This window comes from Lutjanus erythropterus, chromosome 3 (genome assembly GCF_056507025.1).
Source record: "Lutjanus erythropterus isolate fLutEry1 chromosome 3, fLutEry1.hap2, whole genome shotgun sequence".
NCBI classification, from domain to species: domain Eukaryota; kingdom Metazoa; phylum Chordata; class Actinopteri; order Lutjaniformes; family Lutjanidae; genus Lutjanus; species Lutjanus erythropterus.
Window position 1 is genome coordinate 2,498,498 of NC_139319.1, and position 26,218 is coordinate 2,524,715.

Consider the following 26,218-nt stretch of genomic DNA (forward strand, 5'->3'; position numbering starts at 1 on the left):
ATATTGTTTTACTGATGAGAAGAAAAAACAAAATGATGCTAATTCTGTCTAAAAGCGCTTATTCTATCTGTTTTGTCAGCATACTACTGTTTGTATTGATCAAAACACCCTCAGTAAAATAATGGTTCCCTACAGTATCTGTCACTGATCGTCCAGCCGATCGATCTGGTCGCAGCGCTGCCAGCAGCAGGTCAGGGTCGTCTACTGCAGTCAGGAACTTTCCATCATTTATCGATATAATCAAACATAATGCAGGTGAGGATTATTTTGCACAGAGGATAAATATGAAATTCTTGTTCTTGCACTGACGCATTTTACACAAAAACAACAGGAGTTTGTTTTCTGGTGTTCTGATTGAAAATATTAGTTACTTGTTTAATTTAGAATGGTTACTGGTTTGACATCATCTGTGTTACTTTAATATGCAAGAAGTGAATAAAAGAATGATAAAATACCTCCCTACAGAACCCAACATGTCTTTACATCCACACTGGGCTCTGGATAATCCTGATTTTTAACATTAATCTGCACTTTAGAGTTTTGATCAACATTTGATCTGGATTCAGGACAGGACTGTTAAGATCAGGATCACATATCCTGTTTTTATTTATTTTTTTTCAGTGAAACAGATACATAACTTCCTGTTAAGATAATCTGTAGCTGTATTTATGTTTAACCATTTTATTAGCTTGCTTCTAGATTTTGCTTTTATGATCTCAAAAGCAATTTTAATGTTCTTAAATCCTTTATTTTAATGTATTTCTATGATCTTGTAAAGCACCTTGAGTTTCCTTGTCTGAATAGTGCTATTGAAATAAACTTGCCCTGCCTTAAAATACAGAATTTTGAGACTTAATCCTATCCAGATTATTCTGATCTGCATTAAAAGTTTTGGAATTTTTAATCCAGCGATCAAAATTATCCAGATTCTGTAATCCTGTTTTTTGCCATCCTGGTTGCTCTGGATTCTACGTATGATCGGATCACCAAATCCATATCCTGTTTCTGTAGGATCAGGATCACATCTCCTGGTTTTGAAATACCAAAATTTAAGACTTAATCCGATCTGGATAATTCTTATCTAGATTAAAAGTTTTGAAAAAAAAAAAAAAAAGAAGAAGCATAAATACAGGCTTGATTTTGGTTGGTCAGTTTCCTTGTTGTTTTATTGGTGATAACTTGTTCCGTTACAGTTTCTGGACAGCTAGTGTGTGTTCTCATCTACCAGCACAGACATTCGTTCTCTCAGTGTCTTGCAGACGGAGGCCAGGTTGTGGTCATTAAACAGGTTTTTTTTTTTTTTTCAAACCTGAAGAAGTGGCCTTGTGACACTCACTGACACACACACACACACACACACACGCACAAAGAGAGGTGACACACAGACGGCAGCTGGGATGGTTAATAAGAGTGGAGGGTTTCTTCTTCTTCTTCGTCAGAGCCGCGAGCAGCAAGCCTTCAGGGGATCTAACTGCTGCTGCTGCTGCTCTTGGCCAGCAGGGCGCGACAGTCAGTTGGACAGGAAGTTCACGGCGGTGTCTCGCTCCTCCACCAGCTCAGCCGCTGTGGCGTCCATCTTGGCGCGGGAGAAGTCATTGATGGAGAGTCCTTCAACCATTTTCCAGGTCTTGTTCTGTGCAGGACGACAGAGGGAAAAGTCAAGAGATTAAGGGTTTGATTTTGGAGCATTTTGTCCTTTTTTTGTGTGCTCATCACTGAACCGTCTCTCTACTTTTGAATATCAGGTGATAACAGTACACATCTTCTTTACTGAAGTAGAAGTACAGATACTTATCGTCTGATTTTCTTGTAAAACTTCTGACAGGTGTACTATGAAGTGAGATTAATGTGTTAGCAGGTATGCAGAAGAGTCAAGTGACGCAGCAAACGCCCATTTTTACGTGAGCGTGGACAGATTCTGAAGAAGGAAGCCTGAGTTAAGAAAGCAATTTGATAACTACTGTTGTGACACCTGTTATCTCTGACTGGGGTTTTAGGTTTTGACGAGCCAGCGCATGCAAAGAAAACCTGGCTGTGTTGAGCTTCCTGTGTGGTACAGCTCTCTGGTGTAACCATTAACACCGGTGTTGTCATGAGTCGGGAAATTTCCTCGCTGTGACGGCGCTAACTCTGGTTACCGACAGACTCACCTTGATCTCGACAGGGAAGGAGTAGATAAGGTCCTCTGGGATGCCGTAGGAGTTTGCGCCAGCGTACACGCCCATGGAGATGAACTCGCCCTGTGGGCAGGAAACAGGACAACTTCAGTCAGTCTGAATGATTAACAACAATAACAACAGCAAGGCCTGCAGACACGTCACAACAAAGATCAGATACTGTGCAGCCTGTTGTCTTTAACACAGCTACAGGACAACAGACAGGAAATCTGAATTATATATTTTTAATTAATCTATTTAATGTTTTCATAATAACCCATCTGCGTAGGCTGAAACAATTTGGTTGCAAAAACTAGTTTTAACGTCCCCTCATCCTCCAAATTGTATTTTTCTATCCCAACAATTACAAATCTCACAGAGCACATTTATTGCTTGGTATGGAAATAGAAAATGAGAATAAAACAAACACTTTAGCACAGAATATTGGGATGTTGTGTCACAAAACATCGTTTAAAAAAATGATGTCAGCAGAAATTTTAAACAGACACCAAATCTGTTGGCCGAGTAACAGAGAAATGTGGTCAAAATTATTCAAAAAACATTTTGAATGTTTTAATTTACAGCCTTAAAAATACTATCCTGGATGTGAATTTTGTAATAAAGTGTCAGTGAAGAGTCAGAACACACAGAATAAAATAAGATGCACATTCAGGTTTTTTTTTTAGCTACTTCAGGGGAAATTGGGAATTTTTAAATGCTGCACCATGTTTGTTTATCAGTTTAAGAAGCTGTGAATAAATGTCCTTGAAGCTTTGTCACACTTCTCAGAACCATTTTTCAGGCCTGTAGAACAGAGTTTAAACCGCAGATGTTTTATTTTTTCCCCTCAAACCAACTCCGGCTTTTATCACCGTCAGACTGAAACAGTCAGAGCCGTCTCCTCTGTTTTTTCTCTCCGTCCACACTGACCTCCTTGGTGCCGAACCAGATGTCCCTCATGTGGTCGCAGATGGCCTTGGCAGCAGACATGGCGCTGGACAGCTTCCTGGCCTTGATGACGGCTGCACCGCGCTGCTGCACCGTCTGCGGGAGGAAGACGAAGAGGACGAGGTGTGAAAAAAGAAGACAGCGGGAAACTAGCTGAGGCAAAAATGACTGAGACAAAATCTTTAAAATGAAAGAAGTGCGCGCTCACGGAGATGAAGTCTCCTCTGAGCCAGGCCTCGTCCTTGACGGCGTCGTAAGCGGCCGTCTCTGAGCCGTGCACGTTGACCTTGGCGTGGTGGACGTCAGGGTACTGGGTGGAGGAGTGGTTGCCCCAGATGATGACGTTCTTCACTTTGTCGGAGGTCACGCCGCAACGCATCGCCACCTGCAGGTGAGGGACAGACACAGCAGTCACGTTACTAAAGTTAAATTTAATAAACAAATTGATTAGGCATTAATTCTGTTAATTTGTACAGTTATTGGAATTGATGCATTAGTAAATAAAAATAATTATTAATGTAAATGAATATTACATATATTTTCAGTAAAATCTTACTGACTATTTTCACAGACAATTAATCGGTTGATTATTTTCTCAATTTATAGATTAATAGTTGTTTGTTTTAAAAAGTCAGAAAATGGTTAAAAGTGTCAGATGATGTCTTCAAATATCTTCTTTCCCTCAAAACTCAAAAGATAAGATACTTTTTTTCTGTTTTTTCAAGACAAAGTTGGCAAAGGCTGGTGAACGTGTGTCATGCTCTTTGCACACAGCTTGGTCACCGATGTTTAGAATGCCGTGATGTGATTTAGCAGCGAAAAACAAAAACCAAGTCACGATTTTACTTTTTGGGTTTTTTTGAGGGCAGACAAAGAAATGGGAGAGAGGACATTTTGTCCGGTTGTCACCTCTTCAAAGGGCTGTTAGAGGGTCACATGTTGCCTTTAGGGCAGATCGAGGTCAGGGTTAGACATGTGGTCCTCTGTGTGTGTGTGTGTGTGTGTGTGTGTGTGTGTACCTGGGAGCAGGCTCTGTTGTGGTCCAGTCGGGTCAGGCAGGAGAAGTTCTCTTTGGGGATGGAGGGAGCAGACTTGGAGGCGATCAGACAGTTGGTGTTCGCCGGGTTTCCAACCACCAAAACCTGATAATTAAAATCAAACATCTCCTGAGAATTAATAAAGTGATCCGTCTATTTATTTATCTATCCATAAAGTCTATGTTTGGATATTTGTACATATAAAAACCTGCTGATATCCAAGTCTTGTTTTAAAGTACTTTTCTTCTGTGCATGCATCTGTACCACAGACCTGCACTCTGATGGCCTGTTACAGAGAGATGACCAGAAAAAGGCAGGAAGCTGTGTTCTGAATAAACGTCCAAATAATCCTCCTAAAACCTGAATAATATCAGAAAATCTAAGATGAAAATGCTACACCAGGAATCAGGGCTCATTTGGAATATGCAGACAGAAAATGTAGTTTATTAAATTCGTCAGATGCAGAAGGGAAAATCAGTATGTAAGCAAACTTATTAAATGAAAAGCAGTGAAAATGCAATCAGATGAACTGGACATTAGGGATAATAACAATTAATCAATGATCAGTCATTAAGAATTTAATCAATCTACTATATAAATAAAGATCTGAAATATAACAAAGATAATTTTTATGAGTGTGTTCTGCATGTTATCTGTATATATAAGTATATATGTTTAATATGAAGGTCTTCATGTCTTCATATGTTTCACAGAACAGTCAGACAAAACACAATATGTTACTGTGACTGAGCAGAAAAAACACATCTCTTATTGTTCGGTATGAACAAATATTTTCTGTTTTTTAAATAACAAAAAGCTGTGAAAAATACTAAACCAAACAGCACTGGTGGAGTTTATAATAATTAATATTTAAATTTTTTTCTGATCCTGCTCTGATTACTTCAGTGTTCAGTGAAAAGAGCAGGAAACTGTTTAAACAGCCTGATGAGATTTCTTTTGTAACTGAGCTCAGATCTGAACCACAAAAACACAGTTTACCTCCAGTCAAAACATCCTCCCTGCTGCTGCTGCTGCTTTTCTTTCACATTTTCCCAGAATCCTCTGCAACACGATACGACAAGGACTAAACCAACATCACCTGTGTTGTGTCGTGTTGTGGGTGTTTCAGTACATGACTGTTTAGAAATCTCTATAAAAAAAAAAGGTTTTCTACTAACATGAAAAATAAACAACAGCGAGGTGAGTTTTATGAGACTGAACCTGTTTTCTCCAACAGAGAGACTGAATGGACTGAAGAGAGACAGAGACAGTCAGAGGAAGAGTCAAACTATTTTTACTCTAAAGTCAGACAGGTGCCACAAAAACAACACATCAGTAAAAGAATAAATAAATAAAATAAAAAAAAAGAATATTTATTTGCATTTTAATCTATTTTCACATTTATTTGTTCATTTATTTCTGTATTTATTCATTGAAATATATTTGAGTATTTTTTTTATTGATTTATTTGCTTATTTTTGAATAATAATCATTTATTTATATTCATTCCCTTAAAACAACAGCGAAAACAATAAGGAAAAATAAAGGGAATTAAAATGAATAAATGACACCATATAAAATAAGTAAAAAAAAAAATTAAATGTAAAATTAATATATTTTAAAACTATGTAAACTATGTATAGAAATAAATGTGAAATGTGTCTTTATGTTTCCACAATTATTTATTTATTTGTCAACATTTATTTTCTTCTTCTTTTTTTTTTATTCACTGCTGGGATTCTATATTTTTCAGATAATATTTTACTGCCAAATGTAGTTTTGTCCGTTTCACAGAATTTCTTAAAAAACGTCTCTGTTTATGGAGTGAAAACGGTTTTCTCTGATTATTTCTGTTCAACATCAGGCTGTTTTCTTTCCTCCACGGATTCTCCACACGTGAAGCTTTGACCTTTGACCTCAGCAGAGACCCGGACTCTTTCGTCACGCTGACGCGGGGCCTCAGGGTGGACTGTGGGTCATTAGGGGCCCTCCTGCTGATTAACATGCTGTGGACTTATTGTTCTACAGGTGACTCAGAACACACGGGGGAACTTTGACCGCTCAGCTCTGGTGACCTGCGGGTCTTTTCCAGATTAGAGCCGAGCAGAAACGTAAATCTGCTGTAAGACAAACAGTCGGTTCTGTTTGGCGACACGAGATGCTGCAGAAGCACTTTCACTTCCCCGTTCATCAGCTGCAGTCAGCTGGTTCACTTTAAGCCCTAAAACAACACACAATAACCTCCTGCCACAATCACAGATCTGATCGTGGATCAACTTCACCAATAAATGAATAAAACAGGATAAAATGGAGACTGAGGCGTCACCTTAACGGTCTTCTTGGCGTACTTGTCCAGGGCGGCTCCCTGAGTCTTGAAGATGGCCACGTTGGCCTTCAGCAGGTCACTCCTCTCCATCCCCTCCTTCCTGGGCATGGAGCCCACCAAGATGGCGGCGTCGATGTCCTTGAAGCCCACCTCCACCTTGTCGGTGGGGATCACCTCTGTACAGGGAGGAGAGGAGAGGAGAGGAGAGGAGAGGAGAGGAGAGGAGAGGAGAGGAGAGGAGAGGAGAGGAGAGGGAAGTGTTGAACACAGATCTGATTCACTTTATCTGGTTCATGTATAATTATTAATACTATCAGTTTAAACTGTATTAAGCTCTGCAGGTTGTTAACCAGCGTCAGAAAAGTGTCTGCTGCAGCCTAAAATGCTGCATCGAGGATCAGCCAGTTCACAGATCTATGCACCAACCTAAGGCTGCTACTAACGATTATTTCCACCATCGATTAACCTGTCGATCATTTAAGATTAATTAATTAATTAATCCTGTCAAAATCCTGTCAGTTGAAAAATGGGTCCAAACTAGGGCTGAATATCTAATTGCGATTATTTTGACTTATATTGCAATTGCGATATTAGAGGTAATGATTTTGACATCATTATTCTTATTTTGATTGAAAAACATGTTGAAAGGATTATGGTGTGATTTTTTGCAGGAATCTGAAACCAAATGAAGATGTGTTTTTTTTTTTTTTTAGGTCTGTAGAATCTGATGTGGAGGACAGGACGTCTCTGCCTCACAACATCCATTCATTTAAAACTTCTTTGACACATATTTTGCTCTTAACAAATTTTGCACCCGACAGTCATGTTGCAGTTTCATTAACAGCACACACTGTGTGTCTTTGGTAATCAGCTGTTCTTGGCTGCGTCTGATCTCACAGTGCAGCTCGTTTTAGACTGGCTGGACTTAACCTAAACTGTGTTGGTGGACCAGCTGAAGCCTTGAGTGGAAGCTGAAGTTAATTCAAGCCAGGCTTTTTCACTTTTCACTTTGAACATCCTCTGCTGGGCTGGTTTCCACCATTCATAATGATTTCATCTGTAAAAATGCATTTTTAACTTTATTTTTTCTGTTGTTGTTTGTTTGTTTTCTTTTATTGATTTTGTCTTTTCTGTTTTTGTTTTCTGTGGTGACTTGTCCAGTCTGAATGAAAACCCTTGTTTTTCATACCTTTTATATGATCTTAATGAGTCAATATTCAATAAAAGGTTGATCACATAATTTTAATTCTATTTCTTAAGATTTTCCTGAACTGAGACTTGAAGATTTTGGAAATAAACTCTTCAACTGAACTAATATTTAAACTTTCCTACTCAAATCACTCTATCACTTATTATTTATTGACATTTATTAACAGCCTGTAGGGATATCTTATCTGTTCTGGAGAGATAACTGTTATAGGACATTGATAACGATAAGGTGAAGTATTGGTTCTGATAAGCTACATTGATTTTTCTGTCTGTGGTCCTCGACCGTCTCTCCACACCTTCTTCTTCTTCTTCTTCTTCTTCTTCTTCTTCTTCTGTGTCTGAGTTTCTCTGCTGTTATTTCACATCCTCACACTCTTTCTTTAAAGTTAAAGTACCGATGTCACTTTATTTCCGATCAGATAAACTCCTGAAGTCTCTTCTGATCCTGATGATAAGATGCGTTTGGTGTCTGGTTGTTAGAAGCAGCCGTGCTGCTATCAGACTGGACTTCAGTCAGGGTTCACTTCCCGTCTGATCATTGTTGTCCCACCACTGCTCTGATTGGCTGCTGCGGTGCCTTAACCACCGGCCAACCAGAGGCCGTATTTTAGACCCTCCTCCCTCCTCCCCACCACAGCAGAGAGACAGAGGAGGTTATGAAGGACGAATAACACACTCACAACCACAAACACACAGTGTGTGCTGCATTAAAATGTGCTCCAGATGGAACAAAAGCACTTCAGACAATTATGGTTGACAGCATGAAGAGCAGCTGCAGTTCGTCTGTCGTTCTGACTGACGCAGGTTCATTTAGGCTGATAATCTTAGTTTAAAGGGCAATTACAGTATTTTTTTTCAAAACTTGTGCTCCATTTTTACATATTTTGTGGTATAAATGACTCACAGGTAGGTAACTGCACCGTGCCTTAAATTTGAAAGTCATGCAAAAAAATTAACAAAAGCACGCACATCCAAACATGATAAATACAAGACACAAGACTGAAGCATATGTCAAAAAAGGAAAAATCGAAAGTTAAATTGAATCATGGATACGGAGAATTGTGGCGCTTCAAAAAGTTTTAGAATTGGTCCAGTAGATCGCCTCAGCCAGCAGCCAATGAGACGGCTGGAACATAAACCTTGAGGGCAAACAAGTGTGTCCATTAAAGAGCTCCTTCTTGCCAGTGACAGGCTCAGACTGTTTCTGTAAGAGTCCGTCTCTGCAGGAATCCTTTCCTTAATGTTAATGTCCTTAATGTAACCAGAAACAGACGTTATGTCGCTCTGTTCAAAGCCACCAGACTCCATCAACAAAAATAGGAATTTAACTCGCAGAACAAGAATGTTGACTCAATTATTAGTTAGTTTGTTTGTGTTACTGTGTCACTTTGGTGATTTAAAAAGTTACTTCTGATCTGAAGTGACATTTTTAACAAAACTGGTGAAACAGAGAGAAACTACAAGGAGGGGAGTATCCTGATTCCATCCTGCTAACGTTTATTTCACCAGAATTCAACTGCTGAATCCTTTTTTTTATTTAAATCAGTTCCATCCCAAATTATTGTTTATGATTGATAAAAACTTTTTTTCAGCTTCTGAAAGGCTGCTAAAAAAAGTTTGGGAACTACTTTACAAGACAAATCTCAAAACGTTTTGACCTGTTCATCATTTTGGGATCATTTAGACCTAAAATATGTTTAAAAAAAAAAAACACATAGGGCCCAGGTTTAAAAGAATCTGAATTAACCTTTAAGTTTTAGTTATTATCAGGGTAATAAAATACAGCTGCCTGTACCTGTTGGTGACCTCCACTACAGGCACCTGATATGGAACTTTACACTTTAAAAAATGAAAATAAATAAATAGATAAATACTGATGACTTTGTATATTCATTCCTCTTCAAAAGGTGACAAGTTTCTTTTTCTTCATGTAAGAGTTTTCAGGGGAACACGGACCGGTGGTGTATGAAACACAGTGACTGACACTGACGCTCACTGTCTGATGGACACACTGCAGTCCTGTTAATGCACATTAATGCAAATCTACAGAAAATCTGCAGTATTATCACATCATAACTACTGTAGCTTGACTCCTTATTCTGCGAAACAGCTGGTGTGTGGTGCAAATGTGAAATGACAATGGAATGTGTTGTGTTGAAGTGTCTCATGAAGATAACCACATATTTTCCCTCCTGATAAGAAAACTGTGGAGGAAACACTGATTATTTGTCCTCTCCAGTCTAAAAACACCGTCAAACCCAGAAAATATGTGTATTTTATTTAATCAAAGGCCACGTTAGCGTTTTGTCAAACACACAGTAACACACACTGTCGTCTCACCCTTCAGCAGGGGGAGGGCGCAGTCCTGCAGCTCCATGACGACTCCGTCCAGCACCGGCAGCATGGCGGGGATGTCCAGCAGGATCAAGATGATTGGCTGAAAGACAAGAGGGACGACAAAGCTGTCAGCTGAAACCCGACCACACAGGCACAGTCAAACATTACACTGTACTGTTGTATTGTTTTAAAAAACAGTCAGTGCATGGAAACGAGTAGCAGATCACAGCCTGAAAACCTTTAAATAACTTTCAAGGACTCATCTGGCCACATGGAGGCCTTTTTTAAAATAGCAACACTGTCACAGAATCAACTTTTTCAAATCAAGGCCTGACATTAATAAATGTCAAATGTCTTCCTGAACACGTCTCATTTGAGAAACTGTTCTCTAAATCCTTCTAAAAGGGTGTTTTTTGAAACTTCCAGAGTGGTGAACGAGCAAATCTGACAGACTTGTATTCTATGGAAGGTTTCTCACACTTTTTAAAAATACTTCCACAACTTTTTCTTTATTTTTTCGTAGTCAGTTCATCTGACAATTATTTTCTTGAGTAATCAAATTAACAACTGTTCGTTTTAAAATGTCAGAAAATGGTGAAAACTGTCCAGAAAAAGTGTTTCAAATCTCTTGTTTTACTCACAACCCAAATATATTTCCTTTACTGCCACATTTAAGAAGCTGAAAACTGAGAATTTAGATTTTTTCTTGAAAAAAATAAATAAATAATGAAACCAATTAATCATTAATTGTTGCAGCTCTAATCCCACTGCAGTTTTCAAATTGCAGCAGGTGCAACATTTGTTAAGGCAAAATGTGTTTCAAAATTACATTTTAAATGAAATACTGGCCTGTTGCAGACATGTTGTGGCCTAAACATCATATTTTACAGACTTACGAAAACATCTTTGTTTGGTACAGATCTCTGCCAAAATCATGCTATCAACATTTTAATATGTTTTTCAAACATAATGAATTAATTATGCAAAAATGATAATTTCGTCTAGTATCGAAAATCATACTGCAACTGCACTATCAGTCAAAATACATGCAATTAAATATTTCTTCTAAATAGTTCAGCTCATACTGAATGTATTTCTATGGCGTAATGTAAAGGCAACCTTTTACAAATGAAATGATCAAAAACTTGCTCATTAGATTACGACTTCTAACCAAACTCCATTCAAAAAATCTTCCAATGTAGCTTGACCTTGTGTTTGGTGAGAAATGATGTGCCATTCAGCTCAACATAGGAGTTTTTCTGAAGTACCTGATGACACTCTTTAATTCGGCATGCATTATATCCATAACACAGCAAATTAGCTCCCAGTACTTATCAAAGAAATACTGAATGGTGGCCAAAAAAAATGCTTAGTAGGACAACCAGCATGGGTTCCTTTGCTAAATGCAGGGTTACAATACATCTGTCATGACTTAAAAAAACAACCAAAACACACAAGTCATTACTAAAGTCTGATCATCTTTTTCCTTTTGTTTGAGGTCTTACAATGATTCCTCTCTTTTTCATTTGCCAATTTCATCTCTGATCAGGACTCCAATAAGATGAAGGCATCCCCACATTACAACCTGTATTATTCATGATGAGTCCATTATGTAACAGTCAAGCCCCACACAGTGCATCACCCAGCTGCCTGTGCAGTGATCAGCTTCAAAGGGGGAAGGGGGCTCTGCTGCTGCTGCCGCTTATAGCAGGTTATGTAATCAGAGTTCAGGCTCTGTCTTACCTGGTCCTTCCCGAACACATCTCCCTTGGCGATGCTGTACAGCAGGGAGTAGGCAATCTGGCCAGCAGCGCCGGTCACCACAACACGGATCGGTTCAGCCTGCAGGGAAACAAACAGGTTTGGTTCATATGTGCCGTTGACCTAGATATTATCTAGACAGTAAACCAAGCGGCAGTAACGTGCATTGTTGTTCTGAACTGGTTGGATCACTTTCCCCCCCCCAATTATAAATCCTATATTTAACTGATGGAATCATGACGGTGAGGCTGCTGGTTCACATGGCCTTTATCAGTGGCTCCTCCTCCTCCTGTGGAACTCTGCCCTTTGTATGTATTAAGAGGACTTCCACCAAACTCCATTAAGAAACTCGTGCAATGAAAAATGACCTTGCATACTGGCAAGGGTAGGAATGACAATCAGTTTAATTTTAGACTTTATTTTTAGTGTGAGATGTCACTCTTCAATTCGGCATGCATGCCATCACAATCAGGCAGCAGATACACTTCACACATCACACAACTCTCTAACGCTCTATGCGCTAAATATTGAATGGAAAAATGGAAAATGAGTGGAATAAGAGAGAACTTTAAACATGATTAATGCTGCAGATGGATTTGTATATTAGCCGAAATGAAATATGTTCAAAGTACATTCGTAAACAGTAATTTAATATATTTTAACATGCTGGAATTTGTCCAACAAGCAGTGAATCCTTAAAATAGCAGATTTGCGAGCCGAGTTTCAAACTGATGAAAGTCCTGTCGTGATTGGTTACTCGGATCGAATAAAAGAACAGGCCGATGATGTAACTTGACGCTGCTACCACGCCACAGCCTGCTTATTAAAATGGAGGCGGATGCATGAATGTACAGCGGACGATCAAGTGTTAAAAACAGTGAAAACAGATCTGCGCTCTGCCTGCAGACGTTACATCCTCGGGGTTTTCACCACCACATCATCTTTAATCTGCGTGAACTGCGCGACAAAAAAAAGATGCGTTTGACAGCTCTGTCCTTGGTTATTTAATCATAAATTCAGCGCACAAAAAATCTCAATCAAAGCATTAAAGTTCGCATAAAGTGGAATTCAATGATGACGCCTCCTCCTTTCAATGTCAACTATTATTATGCATCTTTAAGCACACTCTTAACGGTTTTGAGGAAAACAGTGCAGTCATAAAGGCCGTATATTATTTTATTTTCATCTTTACAATCAGACAAAAGGAGCTAAAGGTTCATCTTACCATGTTTTTCTAGCGGATAGAGATGCTTGAGATCTGCGGTGCCTGTTCTCCCTGCTCAGAGTCGGACTAGACGGAAGGGTCACCTCTATCCGTGTGGTGTAAAGTCAGGCGGTGAAACGACTCGTCCCGCAAGTCGCTACGGGACTTGTAGTCGTTTTCTGTGACACGAACGCAGGCTTCGAGCCAGCCGACTCGACCAAAGAAACACATTCTCCCATAATGCCCCGCACTGAACACACCGCGCCCACCCCACGCCATATACGGAAGGAATTTCTGAAAAGGCTCCTTTTTAAAAGAGACTCTGGACGCCGCACTTTGGCGACACCTAGTGGCTGACAGTGGAACTGCAGCGCTCGTCCTGCAGAATGACAGCTTTGAGATCTGCTCTGTTTGTTTTTATTCAATGTCTCATGAGCTGTAAAGTACTTAATGACTCATAATATTTATGAAAATAAAAAATGATAAATGTAATCTCCTAAAAAACTCTCTTGAACTTGCTCCTCATGCCTGTTTAAAGGGACATTTCACCCCAAATATACTGTATATGTTTTCCCCTGGCCTGTAGTGCTGTTTAAACATCTAGATTTTTTTGACTGGACATGTCTACCTTCTCTCCAATACAATATGACTGAATAACACTCGACTTGTGGTGCTTAAAGCACCATAAACAACATTTGAGAACTTTAAAACCATTGTCTCTTGTGAGCAATTTTACATAGGGACTATTTTCTTTCTGCAGTAGAATCTACTGGAACTACTTTCTCTCTAAATAGAGAGAAAATAAAACTGCTCACAACAGTGTTTTTGGAAAGAGACACTGGTTTTGAATTTTCTAACTGTATTTTTTTGTGCTTTGAGCACCACAAACTGGGTGCAATTCAGTCTTATTATATTCAGGAGAAGGCAGACATCTCTACAGTTGATAACTCCAAAACTCAGCAACTCACACCAAAAACATCCAGATGCATAAAAAGCACTACAGGCCAGACAAAAAACCCCAAACATATTGTTTGATTTTGAGGTGAACCCTTTAAAAGTGCCTGGTGTCAGCACCTTCCTTGGATCTTTTTAGCCCCCCAAATAATTCCTGTAACTCCCACAAAGACTGGAACCTTCTCAAGAACCACATCCTCAAAGAATCCGCTCAAAGGGATAGTCCAGGTTATATCTGAGGTGTGGTTGTATGAGGGACTTATTCATAGTCAGTGTTACTTACAGTAGATGGAGGTTGGCACGTCATCCAGTTTGGAGAAGCAGCAGGAGTTAAGCAATGTAATGCCATGGACAGGGTCGCAGCAAATTATATATTTTTAAGTGTACACTATATTTAGAATATTTTCACAACTTTACCTTGCTGTCAGAAAGCCTTTTCTGATAAGGAACCACTGTTATAATCCAAATATCACTCTCTCCAAACCAACCCAGCACCAGACTCAGTAACTTTACCTCGCAGAACGCAGGAGCTGCCGGTTTAGAGCTGCATCAGTCTGAAAGTTTGTTTGAATTATTGTGTGACTTCTGTGTATTAAAGGGACAGGTCAGATTCACCAAAGTCACAAAATAACGCAAACAAAACAACATAGTGTGGACTGTGGATTGATGGGAGCGGGATGGGAAAGGAGTCATTTGTCCAGGATTGGGATGGGACAGATTTTTTTGGATTGTTTGTTTACTCTGTTGTGGGATTGGGACAGAACAGGAGTATCTTTGTGGGAGTGGGATTGGACAGGAGTGAAAATCTACTCCTGTATCACCCTCTAGTGCCGACCAACATCTGCGGCAAGTAATACACTGACTGGATTAGTTCCTCATACAGCCACACTTCAGGTCAATGTTTATGTATTATGGCCACCCATCAACAACCCCTGGAAACCTGGCAGAATAACTGTAATCTTCTCAAAACTCTCTCAGGAACTTCCACAGACCCCTTTAACAGTATCTGTTATTCTTGAGTAACTGGATATGATTTCTGGAAAGAGACACTGCTGTTTAGTTTTTGCTGTTTGATCAAACTGTTCCAAGTGATCAGAAGAGTCACCAGGTTTCATGAACCATTACAACAGTCTTTACTGATTTACTCAGGTCAAACAGCACAATGAGCCCTACTGTGTACAAACAACATTCCTCTGCTGCCTGCAGGCAACTAAGCAGCTTCACAGAATGATCCTTTCAGTGACTTAAAGGTCAAATGAAATGGAAAGTGCTTTTCCCAAGTTGTTACCGTGTGCTTTTAAGTGTTTAAGTGTTTGTGCGTTGTTTGTCAAAGACAAACCTCTTAGAACTTCCCTGAGACTGAAAACTGTTTTTCTAAAAGATAGCATAAACGGTTGACAGCGGGGTCTGTGGATTATTCTGGGTGACTGTTTTCAAATTAGGGTCAAAGGTGAAAGGTCAAGTTCAATTCCCAGACTACAGGAAGTCATTGGGTTCAGTTGCCAGCTCATTAAGTTGTTGTTCAGCCTGTTATCTGCGGCCTCGCAGGAGGTAAATCTGAGCAGAGCTGAGCTGATCTGTCTGATCTGCTGACATTTATAGAGCAGAACAGCAGAAAGTTCAGACATCACCAAGATGAACACAACAGTCAGCAGGTCAAAGGCAAAATATGGTGCAAAAATATGAAAATTTCCTTCATTCTCAATCCAGAAATATGGAATTATTTTTCCTCTTTTCTGAAACAAACACATCTGAAACTGAATTTAGACATTAATGGGACACTAAAACTCTATGAGGCTTTAAACGAAAAATCTACAAAAAAAAAATTTACAAAAAGAAGCTCAGCCAGGCAACATACAAGCTGTAACTCACTTAAACTGTCTCCGACACATATCTACATGACACAGTTCTTTCAACAATATCTTACTGTCTCCCAGTCTGGTCCCTCACCACAAAGGAAATTACTGAACCAATAACAAGACTGTACAGCAGAGCTTATAAGATCGACTGCAGCGTTCCTCTCTGGACTCGTCATCACACTGCACTACAATCTCACACCACGACTTTTCAGAACTACACAAATAATCAAGCTATTAAGTTTTATTATCAGAAATGGCTGTGGTCAAAGATAATTTTTCACACATAAACCAAACTCTGGAATGAGTTCCCACATTATGTTAGAACAATAACTTCTGTAACACACTTCAAACAGGCATATAAACGCTAAATGATGGAAGGACCATCAATTTAACCCCTAATCTCTGCCCCCCATATTATTATTATTATTATTATTATTATTATTATTATTATTATTATTATTATTATTATTTCCTGAATCAACTTCAATGCGTATTTGCCCAGATCCACTTTGTCTGAACCAGTCAAACAGCACGTTGCAGGAGAGCGTCATGAAGCAATGTTGTGTTACTGAGCTCCAGTTGGAAAAAAATTATACCAGAGATCATTTAGTAGATATACAAAAACTATGAGGTTGTCCAAAAACCACGTGGGTTAGAAATTATAGACAGTAGGGTTTGGTGATGTCTACCAAACTGGCATATGGTGATGTCTGCAGTGAAACAACACAATTGACAGTGATATTGTTGCTGGATTTAAAAGAGTCTTCATGTCTGCACCTCATGTAACTTAGCAGTGACCAGCGGCAGCAACAGCTCCTTTTTATATTCTCAAAAACGCAACTTAGACAACAACTCTATGGCAACTCTGGTGCGACACACTGCTTCAAATACAGAAGGCTTTTAAATCACGATGTTACGATGGTGGAGGGCTCAGCAATGACTGTTGACTGATGGACAATGGACGATGTCACTGTCCATTAGTCCAACCCTATCAGACAGAGACGAAACAACTTCCAACTTTGTTCAACATTTGAAGTTGGGTATAATGACTTGTTTAGGGCTCAAAACTTGACTTAGGACTTGATTTAGGATTCGCCTGTCTTGACTTGGAAGATGAGTGAAAAGACTTGCGACTTACTCATGACTTGCAAAACACTGACCTGGTCCTAGCTTAGTAGAGCTGGGTATTGGTACTCAGAACCTTTAAGGTATTGGAATAACACTGCACTATTTTGCTACCCAGATCTAATAAAAAAATGGGTATTTATATAGTTTTGCTCACAGCCAATCACTGCAAGTGTTTTCAAAAAAAGTATCAAGTGAAATATTTCATTTATATTGTTTCACTTTCAGGGTACTGGTGTTGGTACTTGTAATTTTTAAATGGTGCCAAGGGGGAACTTGTTTCGGTGGAACATATGCATGCCAGAATGCGAGCTCTGACACTGAAATGACTACAATGTCTGCAAAAGAAAAGGCAACAGTTGTTTTCAGCATGTAGTTTGCAGCTTGGAGGTTGTTCTGGTTTTCTAGGGACTTTAAAAATGTAGATAGCGTATGATCCTGATCAGCCTGACCAAAAGGAAACACTATATGGCCAAAAGTATGTGGACAGTTGTACTTCTGGTCTGGGGTTGTGTTTTCCTGGTTTGGGCCCATTTAGTTCCAGTGAGGGGAAACTTTGATGCTGCAGTGCACAATGGTAGGGAAGGACCTGTCCTGCTACAATGTGGTACTGTCCTCATGCACATGATCAGGTCCACGAGGAAATGGCTTTCCAAGATTGGTGTGGAAACTGGACTGTCTGCAGTGAGCCCTGACCTCAACTAAATCCACCACCCTGCAGCCAGGCTCCAACCTTTGCAGAAAGCCTTCTCAGAGGAGCCGAAGGTGCAGCAGCAGATTAATGCCCATATACAGCTCATGTAGCTGGAACATTGAAGTGTCCACAAACTTTTGTCAACCAACAGGAGCTCAGAATAAAAGTGAAAGAGGTGGATGTTCTTTCAGAGAGAGCAGAGAGAGTATCAGGTTCAGGTGAGGTGAGTTTTTCAATGCTCCTTCAGCCTACCAAGGACACCGGTGGCAGCCATGTTGGATCTGTGTGCTGAGTTCAGTTTCTGTAAAGCTGCCCGCAGATAAACCAGGCTGCAGTTCTGTGCTGCTGGCAGCCTGGCAGGAGCTGACCATGGTGCTGATAATCTGCAGCCGGGACTGCTGCATCAAGGCAGCAGCAAAAACAGGGAACACAGTCGGAAGTCCCCCTAAATCAATCGTCAAAATAAAAGCACGCACATTGCTACTTTTTGTTCCTTTTAAAAACTTTTGCCATGCTTTTATATAGTTTTAATTGTGTGTTTTGTTCATATTTTTGGTACTTTTTCTAATACTAAATGCACATTTTTCCTCAGTGTATTTCTGTATTTCATCCTTATCTATCTATCTATCTATCTATCTATCTATCTATCTATCTATCTATCTATCTATCTATCTATCTATCTATAAATTTTCACCATCTAATCTTGATCAGAAAAACAATGGTATACATTATTTTGTATAATAAGTTATAGGAATTAATCAATTACGACTTTCCACTAAAATATTCTTTGAAACATTAAGATACAACTTGTCAGTAATTTTTAAAGGTTGAACGTAGGATTCAATATAAAAAACTCATCTCTGCATATTAGTTTTTGCTACATTTAGCTATTATCAAAACTTTGGTAGAGTTCAGCGAGACAGTCTGGTCCATAGAATATGACCTCACCATCCTGGAGGAAAAAATGGCAAACGTTTGGCATTTCAGGATCAATAAATCATGTGACATCAGATCTCATACTCAGTGATACACTGATACAAGCATTTCAGGCAGTAAGAGGCATTTTCTAATACTGATATCAGTATTGGTATTTCTAAGTCAAAATTGTGATAGCCTAAGTTGACAGATGCAAAGTCAAAATAATGAGTTACTGAGACAGATATTGGATATGTCAATAGTTTCACAAAGTCACAATTATAAAGTAAATATTCAAAAATTTCATCTGAGAATTTTGACTGTAAAAGTATATTACTTACCTATAATGCTATATTTTTCATCTCCCTTAACAATTGTTTTTTTCTTGGGCTAATTGGTCTTCCGTACCATTAAGAATTTGTGGTAAATGTTTTTTTCTTTTTGGCAATTTGTACTTAAATCAACACAAACATTATTTAATCCAAACAGACCTATGTAAATCTAGTACAGTTCTAGGGTACGAGTACTTGACTTAGTTACTAGTGACTTTTCAAGTGACTTTTTACAAATGAAACATATGATCAGCTAATAAAATATAATGCATTGTTACATAAAATTATCTCCACCTGAACCAGTGACAAATTAAAGTACTGTTGACATATTAATACATGAATACTAATGACTGGACTTATTACTCGTACTTGATTTTGTTTAATAACACGTCATAATTAAGAGATGAGTAAAAAAGTCAAAATTATGCGTTTGCTCAACATTTTGATGAAGCCATGTTTTGCGGTATTAAGCAAATATTCAGACTTTTTTCTCATAATTTTGACTGTAAAAGTATTTTAATATGTAATGCTATGTTTTTATCACTTCTAACATTTTTTTCATTTCTGGCCTAATTGGGCTTTTGTGCTATTAAGAGTTTGTAGTAAACAATTGTTTTTTGCTGGCAATTTCAAACATAAATATTACTTCAACATAACAATCAAATGTAGAACTATCTAAATCTACTTAAGAACAAATCTAAGGTACTTGTAATTTAAGTTATTTAAAACTTGTACTCAGGCCAACTACTTGTACTTGAGTAACATTTCAGTAACGTAACAGTACTTTTACTTGAGTACAGATTTTCAGAACTTTTTCCAGCACTGCATAAACGTGTTAAACAGACCTGTACTGTGATGGAATTTATGGCTTTTATTTTGAAGGCCGTGGCCGGATGTAGTATCGTTCACTCTGATGGCTTCACTGTGACTCCGAACAACTCGCCAAAGCTGCCAAGTGGAAGCGACTCTCACTGAATTAATGATGACGGGGTCAGAAAAAGACGCAACCCGCCGAGTTCCTTCACCTACATGAAGGTGGTGTAGGGTTACCGGCGGCCATTTTCACACCTGAAGTCTGACGGGCGGGTTGAGGAAAAAAAGGCCCGGGTAAAAACACACACAGGGAGTGTTTCTTCGTGAAGTCACCCGTCTGTTCACCACTGCAGATGAATAAACGACGATAAAACACACATAACTAACGCAGACGTGTTTTAACTGACTTAGTTTAGGAGGGAAATGGAGTTCTAACAGTCTGTAACGGTCAAGTTTAGGTCGAGAATTCGTCTTCAATGCTGCGTTCAAGGACGCACGGTCAGCTCCGTCCCCGCGGTGGTCCAGCTATCAAACGACTGTGGTGCTTTCAACTCACCTGCGAGGAAACCGCCCGCACCACCAGATACATGGAGGTCAGTAAAGTCAGCATGGTCCCGCCGGTGTGATGTGGTCGCTCACTGATAACTGACGTCCTCTAACGCAGAAATGGCGGCTCGACCCGACTCGGTACCGGGAGGAAGACAGATAGAGAGAGGCGGGAGACAGGTAGACACCCACGGAGGAAGAGAGAGAGACAGGCAGGCAGGTGCGACAGGATACCGCCGCGGCACCAGAGGCTACGTTACACCGGCGCTGCAGTTCGACTTTCACGGCTTCTTGAGCCTCGTTTGCCCGGTCTGTCACACCTCCACCCCTACCTTTAAACACACACACACAAACACACACATACCGCAGTCAGTCTAGTCTCTTAATAAGATTTTGAAGACGTAAATAGCCGCTGACTGGACTGCTAAAGCTTTTCATGTGTGATAATCACAGGTGTAAAATAATAGTAATGATGGACGCTAAAATACTGTATAAAAAAAGAGACAATTGAGTTTTGTGTGTAGGAGTAGATGACGTCACTGCAGGGGATATTATGGCGGCTCCAACTCAAAATGTATGTTTTAGGGTCACATGAGGACAGTCAGACTGCTGCAGGCTCAGTGGTAACTGGGCTACAGGAGAAAAACCGTGGAAGTTCAGGTTCACAGATGTGTAACTGGATAACAGAAGTGTGGGTGACACTTTTATGAGTTTTAGCCCCTGCACTCTTTAAAACAAATCAAAGTAGTGTCACATTATTCTTTAATATATTTATTCTCAGCTCAGGGCAGCTCAGAAACAGACACTGAAGCTTCAGTAGGATGTATCCACTTTTAAAGGTAAACATCAACTTTTTTGTCACATAGACCATACTATTACACTCTTAGTAGTCTAAGGGTTCCATTAAGAACCCTTTTCATCCAAAGAACCATTTTTAGGAGAAAAAGTTCTTCGAGGACTTGAAAAACTCTTTTGCCAAAGCTTTGTCAAAGTTTTTTTGTATGATAATGTAAAAAGGTTCTACCCCTGAGTGTGTTTTAGATAAAACCCTTGGAATATAAAAAGGTTCTCTGTAGAACCCCCTGAGTGTGCTCCAGGTAACGTCCCTGGAATAGGAAAAGATTCTCAATAGAAAAGTTTGGGTGTGTTCTAGATAAAAACCCTTGAAATATATAAAAAAAAGTTCTTGCTAGAAGCCCCTGAATGTGTTCTGGATAAATCCCATGAAATATAAAAATATTCTGTCAAGCGTTCTTTGTGCAACTAAGGGTTCCATTAAGAACCATTTTCATCCAAAGAACCACTTTTGTCTCTTGTCAGGGGTTATTTTTTGTGCAGTACTGTAAAAAGGTTCTTGATAGAAACCCCTGAGTGTATTCTAGATAAAACTCATGAAGTATAAGAAGATTCTCAGTAGAACCCTCTGAGCGTGTTCTTGATAAAACCCTTGGAATATGAAAAGGTTCTTGGTAGAACCCACTGGGTGAGAGGGTGGATGGAGGGTGAAGCATTGCTTCCTTGGACGCAGAGCGAATGAGCGAGCAAACAGCTGATCACTTTGGGTTTTTTTTTAATGAAGATGAAACAGGCTTGCTTCACCTCCAACATACAATATGTTATACAATACAATACAATACTGGTCACAATTGATGCTGAAGTCCTTGAAGTTTCTTTTTCTCCTCATCAAAGACACACGGAGGACGTGAGACTAATTAACAAGCAGCCCTTTTTATATGATCCAAAGTTAACTTTTACGGGAATGTCTCCAAAAAAGACGACATTTAGGGGCTTAGAGGATCATGGTAACCTGGCACGCCAGGTGGTGCGTCCATAAAAACTTTTTGGAAAAGTGCGGGCACTTTCAAGAAGACCCCTCACAGGTGATTAGATGAACCATCTGTCACGCCTAACGTGGGCTAACTTCAACCAATCAGATCAACTCAGTGAACCAAAGCCGGCTATAAGTAGAGCGAAAACATCTTTTCCGTGGAGAAAAGCCTTCAGTGTCGTTCTTTGTTCTTCTTTCAATGAAGAAATTCTCTCCAGCTCTGATATAATTGATGCTATCACAGTATCTATGCTAACCTCTTCAGGAGCTGCCATTGTTTGAGACAAGTTGCTTCCATAGATGCTTCGGCGCACCTGAAACCACACCTGTAGCTGCCAGTAGTCCCTTCAAGGACACTGACTGGCTCGCACCAGCCCTGGTGCAGATGCAAACCGATAGCTTGGACCCTGGCAAACTGGATTCTCCTGTGATTGCTTGATCGTGTGATCTCGCAAATCCAGTTGCCTCGCAAGGTAAGGCCCATGGGGCCAGTGCTGAAAATATTAGTTGCTGTTCCTGCAAACAAGTGAGGAAATGTCTGCATCACTGAAGCGAAATATTAATAAGGTCATGCTCAAGTCACTGAGGAAATGTCTAGTCACTGAGGTCAAATACAAGTCACAGACGTTATATACAAGTTCATATATGAGTCATTGGGGTTATGTCGAGTCACTCAGACCCAGGCTAAGAAAGCTTTCACACTGGCACATTTCAAAAGGAGTTTTCCCACTGCACTTAGCCCCAGGTTAAGAGAGCTGTTAGCCCTAGGCCAAGAGCTCTCTTATCCTGGGGCAAAGACAGCTTTCACACTGACACATTCCTGGCACACTCCAAAGTGGGCTAACCTCGACTTTAACCAAGGGCTTGCTGACCCTGCTCCGGAGCAGGGTCAGCCCCGAGTTTGTGGAGTTTTCCCCTGAAAATCAAAAGGAGATCAAAAGTAGTGGTCACAGAACGTTCTACTAACTTAATGCTAGTAGAAGGGCAGTTTGAATCATATAGCCCTGGGCTTCACTTAACCTTGAAAAGGGGCTAAGTTATCTCAGGGTTAACTCTAAGCCCAGGGTTAAGGATAGACCTGGGCTAGGATTATGAAGTGTGAAAAGCCCTAAAGTTGGCTAACCCAAGTTTAGCCGAGGGCTTGCTGGTCCTGCTCCAGAGCAACGTTAGCCTTGAGTTTGTGGGATTATCCTCCGAAAATTCAACTAAAACCAGGGCCAAAAGGTGCCAGTGTTAAATGGGGCTAAAAGATCAAACAAGTGGTCACAAACCATTCTAAAATTTTCACATTAGTTGCTGTGTCAATGGACATTTAACCAGAGTTAGTAGAAGTGCACTGTGAATTGCATAGCCTGGGTTAACAATGTGTGTGTGAATGGGGGCTAATTAACCCCGGGGTTAACTCTTAGCCCAGCGCTAAGGATAGTCCTGAGCTAAGAATATTCAGTTTGAAAAGCCCTGATAAGTCAGTGAAGTTACAGAGGTAATGCAAGAATGATTGAGGTCATGTCAAAGTCCCTGAGATTAAATAAAGCCCACTAGGTCATATCCGAGTCACTGAGGTAGAATACAAGTCAGAGAGGACATGTGAAGCCAGTGAGCTCATGTCCAAGTCTCTGAGGTCATGCATAAGTCATGAAGGTCAAATAAGTCACAGTTGTGTCAAGGTCATATCCAAGTCGCTGGGGTGAAATTAGATTAACTGAAGTAATGTCCAAGTCACAAAGGTCACATCAAGTTGTTTAGTTCATGCCAAGTCAACAGGTCAAATATAAGTCTCTCTAGTCATCACTGAGGTCAAATACAGGTCACTAAAACCTCTGAAGTCCCTAAAGTCATGTCTCAAAACAACTCAACTAATGACACTAATGCTCATATTATTAATGTGTTCATGCTGGCGGTAGCTGTGTATATTAAGCGTGTTTACATTGTGGACTGATCCATGGTCATGTGTTTATTTTGTCATTACCGGCCAGCATAGTTATGAGGCGAGTCCTGGAGGACATGAAAATACTGGCAGGATGCTGGATGAGGGGGACCCGCTGCTCTCAGGACTGTTCTGTGAAATCTACATGGATGAATGAGTCATGGCGCCAAACGTCTGATACAATCAGTGGTGTCGGGTCCATGCAGGCTTCAGGGTCAGTTCAATACACAGCTGCTGCTGGCAGTTTGGCCAGGACACTTTAACATAACTGTTAAGGCGATGGCAGCCCAGGGAATATTTTAGAGCAAATGTTATCTAGGATCAGTGCCAGGGTTTCTCAGATGGACATTAACTACAGACGCTCTGTCTCACCTGCGGAGCTCCTGTCCATATGTCTTTGATAAGTGGCGGTTTCATAATTGGTCTGTAAAAATCAATAAATTAATCTTCCTTATTACAGTGGTGTGAATGTAAAATAAATTTATATTTTGCTTTGATTGAATGGCAATAAATGGATCAAAAGGATGCAGAAATAATTACATCATGATGCTGATTGACAAAAGGTCTGAATTCATGCTTTGTCTGGTCAGTCCACAAGACAACAAGCACACAACTTTTAAAATACTTGTTTTCTGAATGGAGTTTGGATCGATCAGGTTTAGGGGAGGAGGGTGAATCTTAACATTGATAAGCTTGTGCGACACAACGTCACATGACCTTTTGTGTCTTGCAATTCATTTAATTCGCTTCACCTGGTGCAAAATTGCATGTATTCACATATTTGCAAGACCTTGTATCCAAACACTGCATAAAAAATGTGCTTCATGTTTGGTGTGAACACCTCATAAGACTGCATCCAGAAACACTCATTTGTTCACTCAATCATTACTTCCTGTGTAACATAAGTTTACTCAGTAGTGAGCAGTAAGTTCTGATTTCAGATGTTATCATCATTTTGTCTCATCACTGTCAGCTGTAGAGCCACACAACTGTAATTTTGGCATTTATGAAATGCAGAGAATTGCATTGAGGGATTGTTTGCAGGAAGGAGACAGAAAATATAGTGCACTATATAGTAAATAAGGAGTGACTTTGGACACGGTTTAAGACCATAGAGCCATGCTAGCAGCTCATTATGCTGCCTTCAAAGGACTTCATGAGCCCGTGGTTACGAGGTGGGGAGGCGTTTAGTGTTTGAATCATGAGAACAAGACAAGACTCCTCAGTGCTCTCTTGTCATTTTGCACTTCCTTCCAAGAAACACCATGTGGAGACAGGTAAAATTATGAAAAAAAACAACCTAAAATTACAATAAAATGACAAAATATTAACTTACCATCCACTGAAAAATGAAGCTTGGCCTCCACATTTCTGAAAACGTCAGCAAACACACCACGACTCTGGAAGACGTCACAGCTCTTCCAGACCTAACACTTAAATTTGGAGCAAGCTTGTGCCCAAAGTTCAACCTGGTTGAAATGCTGTGCAGCATGGTACACTCTGTTTTGCTCAGTGCAGCAGGAAGCTGCTATGGCACTGTACAAACCACTGAAAGTTATAGATTTCAGAGTGCAGTGGTGCCGTTGTCAACTTCTGTCTGAAAGGCCTTTGAGATTTCAGAAAATATCCACTTGAATAACACAAGAGGAAGGCGTTCATCACAGTTTCTTCATGTTAACATGATAAACACGACCCCATTTGAAAACAGCATTAGGTACAATGGTGCTTTAAGTTAAATGCTAATACCATCATGCTAACATGCTCACAATGACAATGCTAACATGCTGACTTTTAGCAGGTGTAATGTTTACCCTGTTCACTATCTTAGTTTGAACATTAATCAGCACTAAGCACAAAGCTGAGGCTGATGGGAATAACTAGTTTTGACTCGATGACGCTGAAAAGTCAAAGAATCAGCAAAGTTGTATGATTCATCCTGAGAGAAACATGAATGTCTGAAACTAATTTTACTGTATTTACTGGAGTGTTTAAGTCCAATCTTCAGCCTTATCGGTGCAGAGTTTACCCTGTGGTGTTGTAATCGGTCCAAAGTCTGAATCTCAGAATCAGGCATGGAGACATGCAGGTGTTCGACAGCTAAGTCCAAAAATAACTTGTGAAATAAAGAATGAAGTGATGAAGTCATGAAAAAACAATAAGGAAGTCTAAAAGTGAACCAGTTTGAGTACCTGCTGACAAACCAGGATGTTTCACTCCTGCCTGCTGCCAGCAGAGGTCGCTCCATGC

At 39.9% G+C, this 26,218-nt stretch overlaps 1 pseudogene across 1 annotated transcript; it reads right to left on the reverse strand.

Annotated features, from left to right (window-relative positions):
- Window positions 1–1,138: 1,138 nt before the first annotated feature.
- Window positions 1,139–13,156, reverse strand: LOC146329393 (malate dehydrogenase, cytoplasmic-like; annotated as a pseudogene). Its single transcript, XR_014769808.1, has 9 exons — window positions 13,000–13,156; window positions 11,757–11,855; window positions 10,017–10,113; window positions 6,468–6,643; window positions 4,124–4,246; window positions 3,313–3,489; window positions 3,087–3,200; window positions 2,151–2,240; window positions 1,139–1,633 (listed from the first exon to the last, which is right to left on the reverse strand). The product of XR_014769808.1 is annotated as a malate dehydrogenase, cytoplasmic-like (transcript).
- Window positions 13,157–26,218: the final 13,062 nt, after the last annotated feature.